Consider the following 21,086-nt stretch of genomic DNA (forward strand, 5'->3'; position numbering starts at 1 on the left):
AATGTGAGACAATGAGTTGCTGTTTAATTTATCGAGATTTTTTAGTATTTAATATTACAGTCTTGAATCATAAAAAAATGTTTGACTCATGACCATTAAAATTTTTTTAAAGACCGAGGATTAAAAGGTAACTTACGTGTACGTAATGACGAAGCAGATTCTCTTAAAGATAATACCTCGACAGATGGAACTCGGTCTCGCCTGGGTAACGTTCCTCCTCAAGTTAGAATCTTGTCGGCATACCATCTTCGAGTACAGTACTGCTTATCTCGTATCGAGACGAACCCTCAGGCGCGTCAGTACGCATACCGCGTCGCATTCCATTATATTTCCACTTGCAATTACACACGACCCATCCAAATTGCGCACTGAGCTTAACTCTCAGCTCCTGTCGTAATGTTCATCATGACAGGAAAAAATTCCTTAAACGACATCAATCATTTTTATTCCCACTCACGACAATCCTAGTTGTGATTATTGCTCTTCTGTGACTTAATGCTTGAGAAATTATCAACTATCTTTTTCAATGTGTTGGCAGTCTGAAAATGTTTTAAATCAAAAAGTAGGTGATCTGGTGAATCTCGAGAACAAAGGAGAGATAAAAAAGCGAGGCCATTATCATCTTTCTTGACGTAATCAAAGTGACAGTAATAACGACGGCATATTAGAGGATTTTACCACGAAAATTGAATAACCACAGAGTAATGAGGTTATTGCCCATGAAAATGCCTAGAGCCATAGTCTCTATACGGCGATAGAGTAAGTGAGAGGACAGACGGAATGAAGGCATTAAGGGTGAGTGACACGCTGACGGGCTTCTGCTCTCAATCCTCTCTTCTCCTCTCCGATGTCCTTCGTCTGAAGCTTACAAGCTCTCTTCCGTCAAATCGCTCGACCAAGGTAATCCCGTCGAGATCCGTTCGGTCGAGACAACCCCCTAGTCCAAAGTGCCTCCCTCAGTGTCTCTCTATACATTCATCTCCACCTCCTTCCCATTCTAGCTTCACCCTCTAGCTTGTCTCCATCGGCTGGAGAGACGCGTGATGACGAGGCGCGATCTCCGGTGGCTCTCACGCCCTGCTCGTTAACTGGAGTCAGCAGCCGTCGTCATCGACGTATCATTCAACGCCGCGTGAGTCCTCGCGTTCTGCTTTGCTGTCTCGTTCTCTTGTGTAGTATGTCCCTGGCCTCACTTTGCCGGCAAACGTGCACTACCAATACCATCAGCGGCCCGACATCAATGTCCTGACACAGCAGTTGAAGCAGCATCGTTAAACGACTCTCACAAATTGACGTCTCTCAAGCGTCGATGAGTTGAAAAACGTCAACAGATTTTTGGTCTTTTAAATTCCCTCATATTTTTATTGTTTTTATCATTTATGGATTATGGAATTTTTGCTGAATTCGATTATCTGAATAGACAAAATTCAACCTGAAAATACAACTAACAATATGATAGATGACTGATATCTTTCAGCTTTTTTTTATAATTTATTAATATGTCGAAGAAAAATTACCAAGGAACATATGAGATCTCACCAAATAAATTATAAAACTTTAAAAAAATATTTTTGTTATAAATTTTAAAAAATCAGTCATTACATTTTAATGACATAATAAAATATTTTAAGTTTTATTAATTGATTTATTCTTTTATTCTTATAAAAATATAAGATTTTTTACGATCAAATTCATGTTATCATTTAATTAAGAAAATGAGTCCATGAAAACATTTCTATTGTTAGAATGATATCTCTTTTAGTCGATGAGCATTAAGGACGTGAAGAAAGTGGTTAGCGATCCGCGAAAAAGTCGTCTCAAAGCAATAGCCCTGAACTACACTCATTTACACACTTTGCCACATTGCTAACCCTCAGCCTCATTTTCTTCACTTCCTACTCGACCCAAATCGTTTTCATATTGTCTTTTTACCGCTCATTTTCCTTTTATCGCTTGTTTAGCTGGTCACCCCTTCATTTCGAGTGGGTTAATTTTCTCTTCCGAAGCGGAATCCTTACCCTCTTTACAATCTTTTCCTCTTCTTTATCTTTGAAAAGACATTACATTTCGGTTTCAAGCGATTTCATATTGTGTAAACGTCGTATATCGACAATTCAGTCGTCTAAGGGGGCTAAAACCATCCCTTGAAAAGCGTCAACGTCGCGAAAGAACCGACTATCACCAACAGCACTTAAGGCTATTGTTTTCAATGTAATTGGATAGCTTTTCTCTTTCTCTTTTACTCTATCATTTTCTTTCTCAACCACTCCTGGACTTTTGCATCCCCTGGGCAACGCCTCCCGTTTGTCTCTTGGGCAACGAGCCTTCGACAATTATCTTGATTGTTTTATGCATATAACAACAGCCCATAGTGCCTCTAGAGACAGCGAAAACATCTCTTCTTCTTCTCTAAATATCTAACTACCTCTCTTTCTTCAACTTTAGTTAAGTGAACTAGCGGTCGCACACTTTCATCGTTACTTCCGTCGAGTTTCCAAGTTTGGCACACCTGCGCGTTATTTACTACTTGAGAACTACTATTCCCAAGGCCTCTAGGGCGAGACCATATGACAGTTATACGAGACTTGACCCAGTCACCTGTTCCTCCAAGTGAAGATAGATGAACACTTATCTCACTACTGATATTTTCAAGACTTCCTCATGGTCTTATCGCTAACAAAAGCATCCGGGGAAAAAAGAAGTAAACAACAAGCTGACATTTCAATTATTCAGAACCTCTTGTTGTTTTATTTCACTGAGACACAATACTTTTCTGATTTAATTAGGATAAGCATGTGGATCAGATCGTTTTCGTGGTGTAATATAGCATCAGGGTAGCAGGAGGCAAACGTTTATACAGGAGAGAGAGAGCTGTTGGCGATGACTACCGTGGCTCGCCTCCAAGAAACATGATATACCGGTGCTGGGGTTTGCGGGCTGTGGCTGTTGGCGCGGTTTCCAAAAATACCACAGGGCTCTCGGGGCAAAAAGTCGCGTCGCGCGTCACCGCCAGGCCAGGGGGAACGTAATACTACCGAGTGCCACGTGCTAATTATGTAAAAATATGATGCGGTACGGACACGGTGGTCGACGCTTTTATGTGGCCGACGATGCAACCAACCATCCCTTGACTTTCTCCTATGCATGTTCATTTTTTTAAATTATTCACAATTTTTTTTAATTTTATGGTCGAACGTCTGTGACAAAATTCCACTCATTTGAGATGTTTATTATTTCAACATTAATTTTATTACTTAGTTACTCTCATCAAATTTTTTTCCTTATTGTAAAGAATTCATTTTCTCTTATTTTTTAAAATTATTTCTAAAAATATTCCAACATTAATTTCTCTCATTGATCATATAATTATGAAAATACTATCTTTCTTAGAAGCTTTCTTCAATGACCTAAAAAAAAAGTTTTTCATACGAGATCATACAAAAACAAGAGAGTGAGAGAAAATATTCTTGCCATCAAGATCTACCGAGTGAGAATTTTCTATCTATGCGGTGAAATATTCGATCCTATCTACTCTTGTGTACACAATTTATGCGGAAGACAGACTAAGATGACAAGTCGCGCAGAACTGTTGGTTGGATACAAGAACCGCAACACATCTGCGCCGATGTGGCTCATGATAAAACTTGGCTATCCACTGCACTCTCAACTCAACTTTTTTATGATTTTTTTTGTCATTTTCTGTCTCCATTTTCTCACCGTTTTACTGAGTACAACGCATTCATTCTCTTGCACTCGCTTTTTCCTGGCAATAAATAATATTTCGCAGGTGCGCTTGGGGATACAACGGGTTTGTAACATGGTGAGCATAGCTCTGATGTCTATGTACCGTTTCTTTCTGCCATGGTACCTGTGCCATATCGTGTCGGAGCGTGGTGAGCATGCCATCACAATAAAATACGGAATTCACTCGCTCTGCATTTTCCAACACCAGTGCAGAGCATCATGTTAAATTAATTCAAACCACTCGTCAACGTTTGAGAGACAATTGGAATTTACAGACATCGTTGGAAAAAATTATTCTGCTGATGTAAAAATCTTAATTGGAAAATATTCCCTGAAGATAGATACTACATTTCACTCTACAAGAAGTGATGAAACTATTTCGAGACAAAGCAATTTATGCTTTCTTTTTTTACTTACAAAATTCAATGAATATTTTCAATGGAATTCAATACAATTACAATCTCTGAAAGTAACTATCAATGGTACCGACCTTGATTTAATTAGTTTAAAAGCTTATCAACATTGACGTTATTGAGATAAAAACTCCGTTTAGTATAGTGTATTTCATAAGATAAAAATTCTTATTCAGTATTTTTTCCTTTATTAAACTGAAAATATCTGCATATACATTAAATAAAGCTTATTATGCAAGTAAAAAAAATGAATAAAATAATTCTTCTGTTTTAGCATCCGTATCCTTCGGAAGATCAGAAGAAACAGTTGGCTCAGGACACGGGGTTAACGATTCTCCAAGTTAATAATTGGTAAGTCAATATTCACTGTCAATTATTTATAAAATTTATTTCATTGCCGTATAGGGATTACTTATCATATTGAGGCGACTCAAGGTATTACTAAAAAATGAAAAATGATAAAAAAGTCGATGTAGCAAATGGATCGTGCGGATACTACATACATTTTAAAAGTAGTGAAGCGAGAAAATCTCGTTGCAATCTCTCGGCCAATTAATTATATGTACCACTCGCGGAACTCCGAAGTCAGAGAGCCACTTTCAGATAGCGGATGTGTAAACATTACAGAGGTACTTTATGCGCGGCTAATCTTGCACTGTCTCAAGTGCCCCATCGTGTCGTCCGTACCGCAGACTGCTATTATGTTATAGGGTTTACGATTTTCACATCTGGACTGGCAATGATACCGAGTTCTTGAGATAACAAACGACGAAACACAGATATCTCATCAAACTTCCATTACACAGTCACTTGGATTCTTTATTTCATGATAATTTACATTTAGAAACGGTGTTTACATTGTTTTTTAGAACTTGTGGAGAATTTTAATCTTTCATTTGATTTGCTTCTGATAGATACTTATGCCAACGTAATCTGTAACTTGAATGAAGAAAAATCTAATTATTAAAAAACTTTGAACACTGTATAATACCAATACAATCTTTAAAAGTATTTTACGAATATAAATATTACATTCGTGAGTTGGAATTCTATTAATTTTATTAATTTTTGATTAAAAATTAATCTTACTTCATTTTGATTGAATCGCTATAAAGTAATAAATGATAAACTTATTTTTTAATTTCAATTAAGTAAACATTAAATTGTTATTAATATCAAGATTGCACACCTCGTTATTTATTTTAGTACATTAATAAAAAAAATTTGTAGTTATTTAAAAAATTCTTTATTCACCAATGAATGAATGTTTTTTAAAGTTAAAATATATTTTATGATAATAAATGAAGGAATGAAAAAATATTATGGTGTTTCTCTCGAGCTAAAAAAATTTTTTTTTTAATTCACACTTTAATCTGATGGTTTTTTATTACATTATCTATTTGTCACATGATCTTTAGTTTCTGGTATGCTTATTTCAGGAATAGAAATGTTCAAATTTGCACTAACATATTAATAGTATTTGTTCAATTACATTTCTTAATAATTACAATAAAATCTCAATTATTTCAAGCACCATCTATCGGAATAATTAACAATGAATATTTTCAAATCATAATTGAGTAAGAAAATTTGTATGTTAAAAACTAGATTTTTCTTTGTTTTGGTTGGCATAAATAGCAAGAAACTAACGCCTCGGAACGCATGTAACTAATCCCGGGGATTCAGTAGTACAAGGAAGGGTTAAGATGATGCGTCTCCCTAAGAGCTTACATTTAGGGCTTTCACCAAGATCGAAGCAGAGACAGGAAGAAGAGAGAGAGAGACAAGATGAAAACGCTTAGTCCGTTGATCCATTCGAGCTTTCGCTATCACGTCGTCCTGATGGATGTTTTACGTAGCACCTGCGCCAACATTGGAATTATCTCTCCTTCTCGTCTCGTTTGTTGAGAAAATTAAGCAAGATAACATTCTTCTTTCTTTTCTCTTCTGTATTTTTTCCATCCCACAAAGTCGACTCTTTTCCCATAGGATTTATACAAATTTTTCATCCAATCTCTTTGAGAACTTAACAAAACGATCGAAATAATCCCAATCTTTTCTCCTGTCTTGTAAGCTTGAACATGTTCCTCGTCTCTCTGGCTTTTCACGTGGATTATTTCACGCGGATATAAAGCAGCAAATAGATGGGCAAAAGAGAGAAAGAGCGGTACGAGAGAACCACAGGAGGTTGGCGTATAAATAAAGTCATGACGTCGCTCCTCCTCTGCGCTTCTCCTTGGTTTATAATAAGAGAATCGATGCTCAAGAGAAACTGGGAGTCAACAAGACTCATGTATACGCGGGTGGACGAAGGCCGACCTAAGTAGATGCGTAGTAATTGAGCACAAATCAAGTTTAAGAAGAGCTCCCGTGTCGAGTTAACATCTTCTCAGGATTTGTGGAGGTACTTTTCTCTTGTTCGTTGTTACAGACGCATTCTTCGCCTACGACACTCTGTAATTATCCACACATGTGATCTTAATTGCTCCAATTTCCCGCCCGTTACGTTCTTTATGGATTTTTCTAGAATAATAATGGAACGACCACTTGGATATTTTTAAACAACCTTATGTAGTTTATGCTTCAGAACTTCTTCTTTATCTTCAAGTCATTTAAAAACAAGTTACAAGATTCCATAGACGATTTCTGATAGATGAGGTTATTTTTTCTTTTCTTATCAAAATATAGTACAAAAAAGTTATAATGAACATATTGAAATTAATAGTTAACATGAAAAGAAAAAATTGAACTGTCGATATTAAAAATGAGAATAGGTTAAGAAATAATTTTTTATTTTCATCAATTATTTTTCACTTAAAAATTATATTTAGATTAGTTCAAATTTCTGAAGTTGAAATATAATCATATCACGTCCTTGACAATAATTACAGAATAATTGATAGTCTGTACATCACATATCCAAAACTGAAAGTTTATAATTTAAAACGAAAATTTCTGTTGTCTTGATAAAGTCCAACGAATGCATACATAATTACTTATCTACTTAAAGTAAAACTGTTATTTTAGATCAAATTCCTTATAAAACATGAATTTTTGAAAAAAGAAACAATACAACATTCAGAGTGTCAATTTAAACAAAAACATGGAAAAAAAACTAAAAAATAATTTGAGCTATTTTTTAGTATTACCACAGAAAATATCGAATTTATTGAAATATGTTAGACTGGTATTTATAGTAAATTTTTAACATATACTTTAGCTATTCCGTCAACTCTAATAAGAAAAAAACCATCCAGAATACAAAGAAAATTGCGATGAAATAGCCGAGGCTTAAAATGAATTTTTTTTACATACAAAGAGAAAATTATATAAAAGGTCGACGGATAACACACTCTAGACTGAATATATATCGTGCTGCTCATACTGTCACGAGTACCTTCGAAGCTGTAAGCGTGGAAATTTCGTCGGGCGCAATTACGAGTTTTGTGAAATATTCCACTGAGGAAACTCATGTTTCCGTAATGTAATTAGACCATGTGGTGAATATGCGTATATAACGTTGCAGTAAGAGCTGCAGAGGCAAACAGAGACGGGATTCGAAATCACTATACGACGGCTTAGAAATAACCTTGCTAATTATAATACCTGGAACGGATTAAATAATTCGTAAATAAAATAATTATAGGGTAAAATTTACTGTGCATATATCTTTAAGTCTTTCTTGGCCTTTTACTTTGGGTTGTTTCTCACTCCCACAGCTTTCGCCCACAATTTTCCGTCACATATATCAACCGGGACAGTAGTTAGAACCATTGCCAGCTTGTTACTTTGTACTATACATTAAACATTGCACGTGCGCATTCGTGTTTATCTCGGAAAATGGTGAACGACAACAACTTATCCGTACATTGTTTAGACTTCATTAATTTTTTCAAGTAATGATAACATTTTTCTCTCAATTACTTTTTGAAAAATAGATTAAAAAAAGTATTTAATGTCATTAAAACAGATTACAACAAAAAAAAAGAATAATATTTTATGTATTTTTTTCTGTCATAACATTTATAACTGATTGGTGCTATAAACTTAAAATATAGTTCAAATGTGTCTGAAGAATTTTTAAACTTAATAGCGATATTTTTGTAAATTTATGTAGGGAAATTTTCCTCACAGTACGGCTAGAGTTAAGTTCAGTCATATCAATTTTTAAATCAGAATTTTGCAGCATGGGTAAAATTTTAAGGCACAATCTCCGAAATACTTGAAATTATTAGGGGTAATAACAAAAGTGTTTATTGTGATTATATCATAAATTACGAGATAAAAATAAAATCTTTAAATAAAAAAGAAAGTTTTAATAAGTGTGTATCCAAAAATTCCAGTAATTACTTTTTTTATCTTTTTAACTCTTCAAATATTTTTTGAAATTTTCAACCATGCTAAAAAAACTGGAATTCATGATTACCTTAACTAAACTAGATATGTATAAATTTATTTTCCATCGATGGGCACTCTTGTTCTTCTTACAGTACTAATTAATTAAAAATAGAACACTAATTTTGTGTTACACATGAGTACAAAAAGTATTCACAATTAGTTTAATAAAGAACAAATAATGTCAGAAGCAAAGTTATTCTATTTATTTGAACACAATCAAATAGAAAAATTACAGAGCACTTTTGATGATTCTACGGTGATTTCTATTTTTGATTAATGTGAGAAACTGCAAAGAAATATTAATAAAGGCAGCGTAAAAGTAAGAAATTAAGGCTACTGATGAATGAATGGTTGGGGGAATAGAGAGATTGAGAGAGGATGTGGAAGAAAAATATTCATTAAATTAACCAGAGTGAAAATGATTCATAGAAATGATTTGTATCTTTCCTTGCTCAAGACTTTGAAGAAAGCACCCGCGCCTCTCATAGTCAACGAGCGAGAAATGCAAATTTGTACTAATATTCTAGCTAATTCAACCGCTTCCTCTACTTGACTCTCGCATTTTACTGACAGAAGTGGAGGTCTAATAAACCAGAAGTTATTTATCGGTCTTCTGCGCACTTTGCGTCGCGATATTTGGCACGTTACACCACGCACTCCGCCAGGTGCTGTCTCTTCGTCTTTTCTTCAAGATGAGAAATATCCTCGTGTCGGACGGTAAAACGTTTAATTGATTTAACTGAGATATATATTGCAGGACTTTATTTCCTCTATACTTTTAGATTAGAAAATAATTTCATTACTCCAGAGAGAAACTAGTGGAGTAATAGGTATATAAGATACTCGATAGACCGCTCAATCAATGTCAAAACTTTACCTTTAGAGACAAACGGTTTTTGCGATTGAAATTCTTTAGAAGATTTTCGGAGGCTTCCAGAGTACGCTTGAGTTCTAATGATTTTCAGAGTAACTCGAGGGGATATTTTCTCATTTTCTCGCCGCTATTCTAGTTGCTTGTGGCTTTTGTAGCCTACGGCACTCCGTCATGAGTCGAGAGAGTAGAGTGCATAGTCGTTAACATCATAACTGTGCGTTCCAACGTAATTTAGATCGTTGTAAAACCACCAACGATAGGACGACAAGCACTTGCGCACGCGCAAATCACCTGATATTACTGACTTGTTAACTAGGCATTCTGCTTTACAAATTCGCATACCAAACTCGCCGACATACAAAATAACCGCTATAAATTTTCCCTCAACCGAATGCCAATAAATTTTTGAAATTGTTGTATTTTATTGATAAAAAATATTGAATCATTTTTTTATTAAACTTTAATATATTTTTAATGGATTTCTACGCTTGAAAAGAGTTTAGTAATAGTTAATAGATATTTTTTAACCATCAAGAAATAATAATTATTATGGATAAATTTTTTAAGAGAATAATAAAGACATAAATTATTAGAACTTTTCAGATAAATTTCAATTGATATCCTTTTAATGAGTTAAAATTACAGTAATCAAATGTATCCAAGTTATTATATATATTTATTATTATTAAAAATTTATTATAAATTCCTGACATTAATGTTTCAATTTTTTTTCAACTTTGATTTGAAAATAATTTCAATGTTAACAACACATTAAAAAAATATTCTCATAGACTTGTACATCAACATCGTGTTATAAAATATATAGAATATTTTACTATGTTCAATAGAATTTAAGCATTCAATCAATCAATTTTATTCAAACAATTTTCCAATTAACGCTAAAAGTATGTGTGTTCAGTATAATATTCTCAGTAGTAAAATGAACAAAACTTCAGTTCTCTATAATTGAACCAATCCTGACGATCAACAACAGAGCATTGAACAATCGATTATGTACTTCATCACCACATGTTGCCACTTAGAAACGTGCACTTCTAGTAACGTTTATAGGACCTCCGAAAGCAAGAGGGAAAACATGGAGCAAAGGTTATTGGGTAGCTCCATCAAACAATTTCATTTAGCTCTGTACTTCTCTATGCTACCTCTCCACCATCCCTTTAACGAAATACTCAACCCCTGTTCTATAACATTCTCTGGCTTTGCTTTATACTCTCTACTTGATCCTCGTGCAGGAGAAAGCCCCAGACTCGACGCCCTGATGTCGACCACCATAGTTGGTCCCGCTACGGGGAAGCGGAAACCCTCTGGGGCCTCAGGGGTTAGAGTTGGATATCTAATTAGCGGGGGCTGATCAGTAATTACTACGATTAATCAATCCGTTTTCCATTTGTGCTCCCTTCGTATACACCAAGTAAATAGAGAATAGAAACTAGGGATTGGAGAGACCAACTATAACGATTGATGTCTAATAAGATATTGAATAGATGAAAAAGTGAATTTTCTAGTCCGTCCAATATAGAAAGATAAGGATTTTAACAAATTTCTTGTATCAATCAAAAAATTTATTGTAAAAATTAATTGATTTGTAAAATGAACTTTTTATGTTATTAGAGGAGAAGGTAGGATTGTCGGACACTTTTTGTTTTTATTCAATTACATTTTACTCCGTTAAATTATCATCAATTGTCACTTTTCAAAGTTTCTGTTTATTGTCAAGAAGTTATTTTTCAATATCTTTGTGGATTAGCTGATGGAAGACGCACCATGATTGCAAAATAAACGACTGGAGCATATTAAAGACTGGACTATAATCCTGTCTGCTCCTCTATTACACACGTAGAAAAATGTTTTGACTTATAGAATAAACTTCATTTAATATTTCAAAAATATATTATAACATTATAACATGTAATTACTCGAAAATAAACAGTGAAAAATAATTTCATCAATCGTCTCGAGTACGATTGTGTTCATTAAAAAATAATCATGTCACCTTGTGACTTGTTTTTGAAGATCCTTCGAGATACATAAGAAAAAAAAACCAGAGACAAGCCCAGAAAATGATTGGAGATACGGCATAAGAATAAATGTACAAACAAATTAGGTAAATAAGGAAAAGAATTTTTAATTCAATTTAAGTTATCTAGAGATATCTTTGAAAGTTGACACTTTCTTGAGTCGTCAATATCGATTGCATATTTCAACAAGTTTATTGCAGACAAGAAAAGCAAGTTGTTCAACTCGTTATCTTTTTAACATTGAAGCACGCGAGGGCGTACTCAAGAAGGATCCATTTTTTATCTGGTATCCGAATTTGCATTCGAATTACATCAGTACAAGAAGTGGACTCTACGACAGCTTTCAAGTCCTGAGAATCGAATTAAACGCGTTCCGGTATGCACCTACGCATAGTTTCCTTTCTCTCTGACAACGTGCTCATGGAATCAGTAGCGCTACGAGATCGACTGGTCAATATGCATACGTTTTCGACCCACTCGACAATGGGAAAACAGAAGAGAAAGAACTTTTATTGCATTAGGCTCAAGCTTTACACATCTGTTCTTTAATATATTCTCTTCCTCTACTTCTGTTTATATATGTATCGTATCAGTTGCCCAGCTCACTTTACGCTCGTTGAATGTCAGAATTATCACAATGGCGTAGGTAGAGACAAGTTCTAGCTTACAAATTCCAGGAACTTGCCAATAAAAAAATCATTTCACGAGCTTTAGGATCAATATAATTTCGTATGACTTTCGTTTATGGAATTCTATGATACGTTATTAGCATTAGTTGAAATATTTAACAGTTTTACAAACAAATATGAAGATTATTATATTTAGAATTCACGCCATTGCTTAAAGGATCAAGTTGGCACCAGAATAATGCAATAAGCAAAGCAAGACTCCGAAAAGGAAAAGCGTACGGAGCTAAATCTCTTGATACCATTAGTCTCGACTTTGTAAATAGTTTTCGTTGGAAGAATAACAATCGTGTTCTAACGTGTAGGGGAATAATAATAATCACAATAATAATAACCCTAACGTGTTTTTGTTTTCATCTTTGTTATTCTTTTGCCCTTTAACTGAAGTGAAATGAGCAGACGATGACACGAAACACGCCATCAGCAGCACCCCAGTCAATCATGATCGATCATCAGGGATTGCTCCTGACCCTCAATAAAAGGGTTACTGACCACCCCTGGACACAAGAGATATCCGATATTTATTTTACGTCAGCGGATTATTGCGTTTATTACTTTAGCACGAGTCAAGGGTTACGATAACCTCTTTTTTCTTTCTCCCTCTGTTGCTTTGAGTTATTGGAACGAGGGAAAACACTTTTGGTTTTTGAGTGTTACTACGTCTATAATAATTAGTCATAATAAGAGAGAATGGGGTTAACATTAATATCACTTATTAAACAGATTTTATTACACTATTTTTCTCAACACTTAAATTGTTAGAATTTTTCCTAAGAATTTAATTATAACAACTGTTTCAGATTGATAACCCTCATTCTCTTTGAAACGGAAATATTTTTAAAAATTATTCTTTTCTATCTTTACAATACGTTAGCTTTTTAGTATGTTTTACATCGAGAGATGAAAACACAGCGACGTTTGCGGGAAAGCTTTTCTTCTTTTTATAACAAAGCACTACCGACAAAATGATTTTGGCCATGTTGACGTTAACAACAGGACGACGAAGGAATGAGAGTTTCATCGTCCTTGAGTTGAATCTTCTTGAGGAAGGTGGCCTCCGAAGTCTCTTACAGAGAAGGCCCTTAAACAGGGACAATGCTTTCATCATTGCCGCTCTTTCTTTTATCCAACCACACTGGACCTGATTTTTCTTTTACGCTTTTTGTTGAAGCAAAGGATCTATTGTCGTTAGATGTAGGTCTCCCTTCTCCAGCTCTTGTGACGTTAAATGGGGTAGCTATCAGTGTGTCTTTTATGCAAAGAGACGCCTGCACAACTCTTTCCAATTTTCTTCTCTTCATCTATTTTCATAGAACAAATGAGAATTTTTACTTTATCATTTTTGTGATCTTCATTAAAATAGGAGTAGAAAAATTCAAATAAATATTGGACACAAGTTTCTCTGCAGTGACAATATATATTATGTTATACAGACGATTCGTAAATCCATCTTCTATCTTATGATGACAGAAACCGACCATTCTTTCATCTCACGAGATGAAGACATCTCTCGGGGCATTACCTTTACGATTGTAGGATGATTGTCGTTTGGGAAGCCCTGCGGGAGGCTGCCAGATGTTTTGCTTCAACCTAATCAGACGACCCTCGAAGTTGTGCATGGTGCGCGCCATCACAACGACAATCAACTATTAAACAATGTATGCCACCCTCATATTATATGGCCCACTCAAAAAAACCACATTCTTTTCATCAACTGGAGCATATGTCTTTACCCAAAACATTCATTAGTTTTTTTTCAATTATTTTCTCATTTATTTCTTACCATGAATGTAGCAGAGAAATTTATCTGTTCATAAGAGAATTTAAATATTGTAATGTAGTTAATATTAAAAAGATAAATTAAAATAAATTTCATTTTTTATTATTACGAAAAATTTTTTTCGCAATAAATTAAAATGAAAATATACAAATGCTTTAATGTAAAATGTTGATTGATGAAGTAAAGTAGAAAGAAAATAGTCTTGTAAAAAAACCTCTTGGTTCGAACGTGGAAAAAGCGTCTTGAAGTCTTTGGTACTCTATTCGGAAGCTCGTTTGATGGTTTGCGGAGTCTTTATTGTCTTGAGACTTGTTGTGACCATACATCCGATAACGATGTCGACCTAAGGAAATTGTTAAAAAACATCCAACCAACTTCTCTCTCGCTCTCTTGTTTAACTTTACGGCTTCTTTTTTTGCTTGTCTGGTCTTTAAGTATAGTCCAACAATTACGGGCCGCTCGAGATAGAGAGTAAGTGTGAGAGATAGAAGCAGCCGTAACTAAGTTTTTATTGGGCAGTATATTACGAGAATGCTATAGCTTCCGTCTCGGCAGCGTCTAAGGTGAGCGGATAATCGTATATTTTCATGTAAAAGAACCAAGATAGCTACCTTAGCATCAACTTAACTCTAAACTAAACCTCCTTACTGCTAGTCCACTTGGAATATATTTTTCAACATTCCTTAGTTGAACGTCACTTTACCTTCCGCATTATTTTATTTAAAGCAGAGTGGAAAGTTAGGACTTTTCAGATTAGGGGAGAAAACAATTTACGCTAATTACAACGCCCAGCTAATTGTATAGCCACGACCTATTCCTTTCTTACACTCACTCTCCTACAGCGTTTTCCATTTCTACTAACACCCTCCCGAATTTTCATGGCAGTAAAGCCAACTTGGTAGAGCACCCGAAAACACGAGAAACGCCGTTTATAATTCACGAGGCACAGAAGAGCTTATGTGCTATCGGTCTCTCTGTCCCACCCCATATTTAAAGGTTAAAGTAGGTGTTTTAAAGTACAGACTGAACGAATTCCATAGTCTTGGTCACGACCCAGTTTCACCCTTTCGATTATCTTTAAATTTTCAAGGAATTTCTCATTGCTATTCTCTTCTCTCTTACCTCGTAATTCTAATTCTAATTTCCTCCTTGTCAACGACACTCGCTCACTTCTGGAATTTTTCACTGAAGAATTTGAATTATTTCACTTGTCTTTTTGCTGCTTGAGAAATTCATAGGGCGAAAAAAAGGTTTCATGTAAATTTATGTATTTAGTAAAAATTCATTTATTATTTTCATTAAAATTTCTTTTTTTTTAAACATAGATTAGAAATTTTTATTTATGTCATTGATAATTTACTAAACTTAATTAAAGCCAGTCATAAGAAAATATTTTTTTATATTTCATGAGAAAAAATAACTTTAAATAATTAATTATATTTTATTGTGCATAAAATTTTCTTTTCTATTCGTACATTTAGTCAATGATTGGGATGAAAAAAATCATACATTCTTGTAAAAAAAAATATAATTTATTGCTACCAAATCTTCATATTTTGTGGCTTAGAATAATTCGAAATTCGATTTGAAAAAGTATCATAAATGTATAGTATTTCCAGCATATAGATAGTATCGACAAATTATATCATACATATTGGTTGATATCACATACCCTATGTGACATGGACGTAACTCGAGATATGCCCAAGTTCCCTCTGGGACTAGGTTGAATTCGCGAATCTGAAAATATACCAATAAAAACTGTAAAGTCTTTTTTCCTAACCCCTCTATATCGTACCACTCTCGTTTATAAAAAAACATAGTATTCGAAGATTTTCTTCAGTTGCATATTCAATGATTTCCTTAGAGAATTCTTCTCTAACAGAGGGAGGATACCAAAATTGGAATTGTTAAAAAGTTAAGAAGATTACTGCGGTGTAAGATAATAACAATAATAGTAGCATAAATAATTTGACCATTTATTTAGTATTGTTTTATGTCAGTCATTCGCCTGTGGATAATCGAAGCAACAAAGAAACGTGGGTGGCACCGGAACTTCAATTGAGTAGATCTCTTGTGATAAATATTGCTCAACATTGACGTTTGGCTTGTAAATAAATGAGCATACTTACTTTGGAAGAAAGGAAGGGCTATCTTTTGCGCTCATTGGACCGAGTGAGTGATGTTTGGGAGCATACGCGCGCCTCCTGTCAACAGTAAGTTGCCCAGGCGCGAAAGAGAATGATGATGACATAATGACATCGCAGTGGGCGAGCAATAACTAACATCCGCCACCGAATATTCTAAATCACACGCTCGTTTCTCCTCATCGCTTACAGTCTTTATGAGACCCTCTGAATCTTGATTTGAGCTCGTTTATCTAAACATGAATAACTGTATCTTCTTATGCATTAAAATGGGAATTTTCGAGAAAAAAATATATTCACATGGAAAAATAAGTACTTGATTACATATATATGTACATAGTCTATAGCGACTATCATAATACATAAAAGAACGTTTTTGAAAAGGAGCTTTTACTTCCTCTCTGTATATATAATGTTACTTATACTCGTGTGAAAAGCATCGTCTGATTTACTTTTGTTTGTACCTCAAGAGGGAATATGTAGTCTATGAAAAATGATGATGCGGCGTTTGTAAAAGAAATAAAACCAGAGATGAGAATGAAACGAAATTCGAAAGAATTTTTTTATAAAAGTTTTTTGATAGTTTCTTTTTATATCATAAACAGGACGAACATGTGACTAAATGTGTTGTTGAAATATAGTATTATCAAATATTCAAATAACTAGCAATACATCTTCAAAAATTCATTATACCCTAAAAAAAATTATTTCAAGGTTGATCAAATTTCAACTAAATCACCAAAAATAGCATTCTATTTTAAACAAAATAGACTAAAGTCAACTCCTTTGTTTATTAAATTAAAGATTTATGAATAATGAAAAATTTCTCAACTGAAAGAAGTTGTCTGTCGATACATTATGAAACAATAATATCAATTCCCAGAGGTGAAATTGGGGTGAAAAAAAGTAGAGAAAAAATAAACAATGTCCAGTCCTAATAGTAAGGTGGAATGACCCATCCGTTGGGAAATGATCACATCAATATTTCACTCAATGACATCATCTACTATTTTCTTTTTATTTGTATCTAGTCACACCCAATTTTTCACTTTTATTCTTTCTCAAAGAATCTCTCGTAAGATCACAGTTAGCATTACAATGAAAGGCATAAGTATATTCGACAAATCGTTTCTCCTCAGGAATCGTTCTCTCCTCTCAAGATCTCCTGGCGTGAATCGTCTAATTCTTTGGAATGTTTTCAGCCTGACCACTTGCTGGGCTCAGCTTGACTCCCACCCATTACGCACGCGATTTGACTTTTTTTCTCGATATCTTTTGTCAAATGTATTTGATAGCCAAATATATCTCACTTAATGAAAAAAAATTTATTACCACAACGAAATTTCAAATGTCGATTAGTTTTATTAAATTTATTATCTTTTATTGTATACTTTTATACAGAAAATAGTATTTTTTGCTGACTTGTAGAAAATCCTTGAACGAAACTTCTACCAATAATTACCTTCGATAAGAAAAGTTTCAGACGAACGAAAGTTGTTACCTGAATCTACTTCTTCTTCTATCCGTTTATTTTCGCACGCAAAGCACGAAGACTTAGCAGCAGCAAAGAGTAAGAAGAATGTTTCTAACGTCGATAAAAAGTTTGGTTGAGACTCAAAGAATGTGTCTATAAAGCTTTAAAAGCAAAAAAAAAAGAAAAGATGCAGTCTTTTATATAGATATACAGTTGTCGTCTCCCCCATTTTCATTTTCCGTTACTATAGTTCATTAAAAAGGTGTTTCAGAGGCAATTCCTTGAGCTATTAGGTAGCTTCTATCACCCCCGCGGGGGCTATTCTTACCCCCAGAGCATCCAGCACTACGGATTCAGCAAGAACATTACAGCAATTACCAGACCGCCCATTCGCGAAAAATACTTTCAGAAGACCAGTAACTGTCTCCATAATTGTCCTGTTTTTTTTTCTCTCCAGTATTTCTTTATCTTTTCTGTTTCTTTTACTTCCGAAAATTGCCAGAAATGTCGTCGTGATGTGACGTCATGACGTCGAAGCTTTGTCCCAGAGGATGAGGACGAATCGTCTGAGAAAAATGAGGTCGGTGAAATGAGAGAGGAAAGAGGATTCTATCTCGTGAAAGAATTGGTAAAAGGAACGAGTTTTTTAGTTCAGAGAGAAAACTAGAAAGAATAAGAAATGGTGAGATAATTTTTTTTTCGCCATCACAATTTGATATGTTTTTAATTGATTTCTCTCTTGACTCGATAAAGTTATGAATTAGGTGGACAGGTAGATAATGATAGATGTTAAATTATTTATTACGATCAATTAAAAAAAAAATCTTTCTAAAATTTTGGAGTATCTGAGAAATTTCGCCTGCGGCAACACCTTATTATTTCGGCACAAGAGTAGGTAGATGGATAATTATACGGTAGCTAGTGAGCCCGGTACTTGGGCTCTCATTTTCTAAACTGTAAAGTCGTTGGCGTACCTGCTACTGGTCTTTGATATAATACGTTTTGATCCCTTATAATGCAATAATGGTGGAGCACTAAATGAACTGTTATGAGTTTGACTATAATATTAACAATTAGTTGAACATTCCAGATTTGAAAAAAATGCATATCCAAACAGAGATTCAAAGTTCGTAATTTCTTATTATAGCTAAATTTTCTAGATAATCTATCATGACACACAAAAATGATTTGAATAGTTTATTCATCAAGTTTGTGTAATTTAGTTAATTAATCACATCTGAAGTAACAGAAATGATAAAATGTTTTCATTATTCGACATTGTTAGTGTCCAATGCAAAGGAAAATAATATTAAACACGTCGTTTTATCAAGTTGCACTAAACAAGCTCTTTGTTATAATATTTCTCATTCTGGCGCCAGAGAATAAGAATCTCTTTACTAGAAAAGACATGTTGAAGGCCTTCCGTATTGTTGCAAACTATTTGCGTCTCTTGTGATCTTTCCCGGACGCAACAGCTGCACTATCTATCACCAACAATGATTCAGTGATCGTGTAGCGGCGCCCGCGTTCGTTTATAGAGTGTAAACCGAGTGAGAATGGTGGTACAAGCTACCACCGTTTGCCAAAGTCCTCTGATCTTTTCAAAGTATATAGACGAAGCTCTTTTACCCTTTCTTGATGGTTTCCAGCATCAGACAAACGAAATAACGTTTACAAGACTGTGAATGCTTAGTTGTATCAATCACTCTTTCCCTCTTTCATGATCATCAGAACCACCACACAATGAAAATAGCACCATTTTTTTATCCTCATTATTTGAGAGATGAAAATTTTTTTATGAAAAAATTCTTTTGCTACCTCTATATTGTCGGGATAAAGACCAAGGCTTTACTGCACACCCTGTGCTGCTTCTGTATTATTTTTTATGAGGCAAATATACAACGTTAAAGGAATAAAGGATTTAATCCGCACCTGACCAACTCTCTGGTGGAGTTAAGGCTGTAGAGAGGAAGAGAGAAAATGGCTTGTAGATCTCACTGGGGTTACATTCTCATGATAGTAAATAAAAGGACAATTCCTGAGCTTCTTCATATCTTTTTGTCGCATAAACTGCAATTTTAAGAAGGTCCTCTCGTAGTGCATAGTTTTCTGTTTGCATCAAGTACTTTACTCAGTATATGTATATATAAAGATGTAAGATGCAAGGTGAAAGAACTTGTCTTTTACTTGAGTGTGATCATAGTAGTGAAAGAGCACCATAAATAACATTCAACTTTACCTACTCTCTCCCACGTGTTTTCAGCTTACGCGTCAGATATCACCAACGTCCTTCAACCCCCAATGTTTCAACCATCAGGGAATTATGAATAAAAAACTAGAAATAAGAGGATCTTATGTCTATAAATATTCCTTGACAGATCTAGACAATGCGATGTTATATTTTTCGATACATACAGTATCACCCTCGAGAGACAAACGTTCTTTTTGGAATGAAGACCAAGCTAGATGATTGAGAACGTGATGAAGTAAATCGGAAATGTCAAGTTGGGTTGAAGTTAGTGAATGTCCACGTTCACTGAGTCATAGTATTAGCTTGAAGAAGTAAAACAATGGCAGATTATCTATTCTCTTCCCTCTGAACCTTTCTCTATCCGTTTAATGCCTTGTAAGGCAAGAGAAGCTCTTGTCATCCATGCACTCTAGGCTCATAAGAACGATGTATAAACATGCACTAAGGCCAAGAGGGCGTCCCCAAGTCAAACAGAGTCAACGTATTCAGTGGATACTAACAAGTTCTCTGAAGATGGTTAAAATCACGACAATTAAAAATATCGGATAAAATTCAATTAAAACTGGAGAGAAGAATAAATGAATTCTTAAGAAAATGGATCAGCAATATTGAGAAGAAGACAAAAGAAAGAGAAGCAGTCAAACGAGGATCTAAAGAACCCTTGAAGCCACTAGTCTGATAACTTCCTCTGTGGAGCTTTTGTCAGCTTGTGAATTAGATTGCGTAATTTTGTTTGCGCTCGAAATGACACCATCGCCTTTAGGCTTTACATTTCATAGCTTTCTCTTATAGGATGAAAATGAACTAGAAGGACAGAAACATTGCATAGCTGCCGTAATTGACTGTGATTGGAAGATTGGAATCGAGTAGACTTTGAATTTGTTTTCCTTGAATCCAGATGGTTCGTTAAGTCTAATTATTTAAATCCGAGGGTAGCTATTGATACCAAGATAACATATACATGCATAAGTAGTTTGAGTATACACCCTCGCTTAATTCTATTTTATACTTATATACATACACACATTTATCATATAATGTGATAATTGAGTAGAGTTGACGTGACACAAAGTCTTGAATATTGATGATACAGTGATTCTATAAATTGTTATATCCATCTTTTATGAGACTGTAAATTCTATAATTACAAGTAAATACATCGTGCTTGTGGTTGGTAAGTACTTATCTTTTGTCGTTATTAGACGAGTGAATCTCGAGACGATCATGAGGAGAAAAGTTTTTGCGTGCAATGTGTGGTTTTACTTATAACCAATGAGACT

This window comes from Chelonus insularis, unplaced genomic scaffold (genome assembly GCF_013357705.1).
Source record: "Chelonus insularis isolate UGA/USDA-ARS -01 unplaced genomic scaffold, ASM1335770v1 contig_280_pilon, whole genome shotgun sequence".
NCBI lineage: Eukaryota > Metazoa > Arthropoda > Insecta > Hymenoptera > Braconidae > Chelonus > Chelonus insularis.